Source organism: Oryctolagus cuniculus, chromosome 8, assembly GCF_051225735.1.
Source record: "Oryctolagus cuniculus isolate XC-2025 breed Fujian yellow rabbit chromosome 8, ASM5122573v1, whole genome shotgun sequence".
Taxonomy (NCBI): Eukaryota; Metazoa; Chordata; class Mammalia; order Lagomorpha; family Leporidae; genus Oryctolagus; species Oryctolagus cuniculus.
The window spans coordinates 70,015,318-70,020,383 of NC_142874.1; positions in this window are offsets into that span (position 1 = coordinate 70,015,318).

A 5,066-nucleotide genomic window follows, 5' to 3' on the forward strand; every position below is an offset into this window, starting at 1 on the left:
AAAACAAAAATATATCTTTATAAGTGATTCATCTGTACAAGTGTTTTCACTAATTTTACATTAACTAACCAGAAATATCCAAAGCGCTCTTGCTAACATATCAATTCTAATTATTGAGTAATTAAAATAAAATTCTGAGGTTATAATTTCATTGCTTCAGTATACTCAGGAAAGGATAAGGGACACATGAATAAATGTTTGGGAACCTTGCCTCACCTAAAGTGGGTCTAAGACAAGAAATTAAATAAGGTGACTTATTGATCCCTAGAGGGATCAAGAGTGTTGAAGTTGGGGGCCCATATCATGGTGCAGCAGGTTGATCTACCATGCGCGAAGCCAGCATCTCGTATCAGCGTCCCAATTCAAGTATTGGCTGCTGTGGTGTAGCAGGTAAAGCCGCTGGCTGTAGCACCAGCATCCCATATGGGTACTGGTTCAAGTCCTGGCTGCTCCACTTCCAATCCAGCTCTCTGCTGTGGCCTGGGAAAGCAGTGGAAAGCAGTGGAAGATGGCCCAAGTCCTTGGGCCCCTGCACCCTCATGGGAAACCTGGAGGAAGCTCCTGGCTCCTGGCTTTGGGTCAGTGCAGCTCCAGATGTTGCGGTCATCTGGAGAGTGAACCAGCAGAAGGAAGATCTCTCTCTCTCTCTCTCTCTGCCTCTCTATAACTCTGCCTTCCAAATAAATAAATCTTGAAAAAAAAAAAAAAGTAATGGTGGCTCTACTTCTGATTTAGTTTCTTATTAATGCATATGCATAGGCAGTGAATGATGGTCCAAGAGCTTGGGTCCCTGCCCCCCATGTTGGAGACATGAATGGAGTTGGTGGCTCCTGGATTTTGTTTGGCCAAGACCCAGTTGTTGCAGTCATCTGGGGAGTCAACCAGCTGATGGAAGATCTCTGTCTCTGCCTCTCTCTCTCTCTCTCTCTGTTACTCTGCCTTTCAAATAAACAAATCAATAAATAAGTAAATAAACAAATCTTTTTTAAAAAAGGAGTGCTGGAATTCCAAAATAATGATCATCAAAAATTTAAAAATAAATAAATAATTTTGAAACCCCAAAGGATAGGCCTTTACATTCGTCAAAATCCCTCTTACAATGTTTTTATTCACTCCCTTGAGATTCACTGTGGGAATGTTTTATGTGTAAATCCCCACTCTCTCACTAGACACTTGGAGTAAAATTGTACCAGCAAACAGAGGCCATTTGTACCACTTGGAGAGCCACATATTTGCTGGCTTAGATGGATGGTGACAGTTGAAGTTTACCTCAGTCTCCCCCATCATGTTCTGAAGGCTAAATTGCTACTTGTATGTTCCTTCTCCCAGCTACACTAGGATTTATAGGTGTGCATACAGTGCAGGCAGGAGAAATGGAAGGCTAGCAGCCACACGCACTGTGGTTAACCTTAGAAAACAGAAGGCTATTTCTATTTTTCTGAGAAGCAGAATTCCAGACAGAGCAAGATGGACACACAGATTAAAACATTTGACCACCATAGGAGCGTGCCAGGAAATACATTAGGTGATCATCTAATTGTCTTCCATGGTCAAAAGTGAAAGCCATTCGGATACTGGATACATGATCAGTGGTGGCCTTCATCTGGACTTTTCTGGTGAGGCTTTCATTGAAACCTGAGCCTTCTCCCCACATTCAAATATCTGCTTTTGAAACGAAGTTACCACTTAAATGAAAACATCAAAGAGGCATTAGTCAGAGAGGGAGACCATTATGTCATCCCGCTGGCTTCCTTGCCAGGAATGAATCTTGCCCTCATTTCTCTTTCCTAAGAGTTGGTCTAGCCCTGTTTTTAAAGCCTCAGAGATGGGCATCCATCCTCTCCCTGAGAGAATATTTATTCCACATTTTAATAGTTTTCACAATTAGGAAACTTTTCCTGAGAGTCTGTCCAACTTTTCTTTGCTTAATTTCTTTCCATGGCCATTTAGTAATGGCTCTGAGTTCTGAAAATCATTCAAAGGCAGTTGATCTGGAAAAGTGTAGTTGCAAATGTGCATGACGTCTGTCAAGTAGGAACAAATTGGGAGCTGATGGAAGCGTGCCTATCACAAGCATCGCGAATCACTTTGATTTCCTTTATGAATCCTATTGATACGTTTACCTTGTGACAGATGAGGTATGTTGCCGTGAACTTGAGTCAGCAGAAATTGTCCTAACCCTTCAATGGCATATTTTTTAGCTGGAAAAAAAAGATCAACACGGGTCATAGAATGCCACTGGGGAAAGATCCTTTATTTGTAGCCAACTACACCATGGTTGTGGTCCTAATTTTTTCCACTACGGTGGGCCAAGGTTGGTAAGAGCATTAAAGGAATGAAGTTGCCCAAAGGAATAATTTCCTCCTCAAAACAGCTTTAACTGCTCAATTCAAGAAAATAAAAATGTGGTCATTTAATGAGAAAAGAAACCATATATATTTTTAAGAAGCCACTAACTCATTCTCCACATACTTGGATTCTGTTCCCCTAAGTCCTTCCTTCATTTTCCCTACGTTCTCACCAAATGAAGACAGTTAAAACAATAAAACTTCAAAACAAACAAGAAGGTCTTAATTGAAACAAAAAGCAGTTTTGGTGATTTCTAAAAGTACAAGTGCCTAGGATAAAATTGCAAGTCAAATTTCTGTGTTTGTGCTCTTTTTGCTTACTTTTGACCAATTAAAAGATGTCCAGTAACAAGTAATCTAATGTTTTAGCTACAAGGTCTAGGTGCCTCTGTGCAAGAAATAGAATACACTCCCAGGGGCCTTGCTTGGATTTTACGTGGCATTACTTGAGTAAGCTGCCGACGTGATAAACAGCACATAACCTCCAGGCTCCCTATTCTTTAGATCCTGTTTTGTAAAATATGATCTAATTCCACTGTGACTTGAAAATGTGAGATTTAAACTAAAACACTCAGAAATAACATCTTCTCAGTGGGACTTTATTTAGCATGAGAACCTGGAGACTTAGGTGGCCGAATGATATTGATCACGTTACTTCAGTTCTCCTGGGGCTGATGGTGTGGCACAGAGTTTAGTTGCTTCCTGTCTGAGTACCACCTCAAGTCCCAACTGCTCTGCTTCCTATCCAGCTTGCTGTTAATGCACCTGAGAGGGCCGGGGAAGATGGTCTATATACTGGAGCCCCGGACACCTTATATGGGAGAACCTAGATGGAGTTACAGGCTCCTGTTTTCAGCCTGGCCACGCCCTGGCTGTTGGGGAATGAACCAGCACTGGAGGACCTCTTTGTCTCTCCCTCTGTCTCTGTAACTCTGTATTTCAAATAAAAAAATAAACTTTAAAGAAGAAAAAAGAAGTTCTTTCTTAACTTTTCCTGATCCATATACAAGAGATAATGGCTAATCATGGGGGAGGAGGTGACACTAAATGAAATAACACGTAGTCCATGGAACATACTTAGGCACAGTATCTGGCTTTAATCCTACCTAGAAAGAAGAGAGGATATATAACCATCTGGCACAGTCAGTTGGCTGCTTCTTTCATTAGAGCCTGATTTTGTATATGAGTCATCGTGCAATTGCTATAGAAGTCAATGAATAGTAAAGGTGACTTCTATAAGGAATTCTTTTGTAGCGTATTCACTGCAAAATCTTTCTGTTTCTCAGTAGTCTGATATGCACTTTCTCTTGGAACATTTTCTAGAATGTTTATTGTCAAGTATCTGAGTTCTTTCTCTCTTGTCCCTAACCCCAAACACCAGATGCAATATTTATTAATGAAAACAATAAATTAGGTACTCTTGGAATTTTATTGGTAAGACTAAACAAATTTTCTCTTTTTATGTATTATGTTTAATTCTTAACAAACTGCCTAAAGCTTTTGTTCTGCTTCTTACATAGTCCGCAACCCAGTTGAGTACCCTGGAGTGCATGAAGTGGTTAAGTTGCGGTGATTATCTGTCACTGATATTATTTTCTGTATGAAATTGACCTTTTCAAATCAGCAATATTCCTTTTGATAATTCAGTTTTGTTGTTACTTTTCTAATAAGACACTGGCTGTTGAAAATGAAGATTATGAGATTACGAACACTTATATAAATAGAAGAGCATTTTGAAGTCTGCGAAAAGGACTACATGAATTCTAATTCAATGGGAGGAATAGACCTGTCTGTTTACACGCGTCTCGTTTCCTTTCTGCTGAACAGAAAGTTGACCTCGTGAAAGACATCTGATAGAGGAGAGGTTTTCCCGAGGCTGGCGTGGAACAGACTAGCAGTAGCAGCAGCACGGGAAAGTTCTAAGGAAGAAGAGGCATTTTCCTCTCTGCACTTCCTGGTCCCTAACCATCAGTCTGGCTGTAAGGAACTCAATTGTCTGTGAACATTATCAACAACTCTGCCAAGAGCAAGCAAGCATTCCCAGTCCTTCACTTTTCTTGTCTCACTCTCAATGTTTTACTTTACCATTACAAAGCAGAAGGGCTGGCATTTGTGCTGTTCTCTCAGAAGTTTTTCATTTGTACCAGCGTCATTATTTTATGGAGCTTTAGGAGACCACTACAGTACATATTTAATAGTCCCATTAAAAAACTAATGTCCTCAGGAGCTTAAAAGAAATTATGATAGTTCTTAAATAAAAAAGAATCATGAAATTTGTGTCGAGTTCATGCAAGCAAACAAATATTTATGGAACATTGTGACATTGCTGTTGGGGACATAGTGTTAAGCAAAGTAATTGTGCCCAGTTCTTGTCCTCATGGAGCTTTTATTCAATCAAGGGAGACCCTCATTCATTGCATGATCACACAAAAATGTGAAATTGTTACTCGATGAAATGCTCTGGGGCAAGCACATGTAGTAAAATAAACCAGTGTGACTGAGTCCCAGGAGACAATGTGTTAGAGGACAGGCTAAGGCTTTCCATAAATATGCTGAAAGAGATATAAAATCACTGGCCTTTTTAAGCAGCAGCAACATTATTAGATTTTTGTGTTTGAAAAGTGATTTTGAGAGCAGAATGGAGAATGGATTGGAGTTACAAAGAGAGAAGCTAACATAGTTCAGAGTAGAGACAACCTTGATTGAGTCTCTATTTTC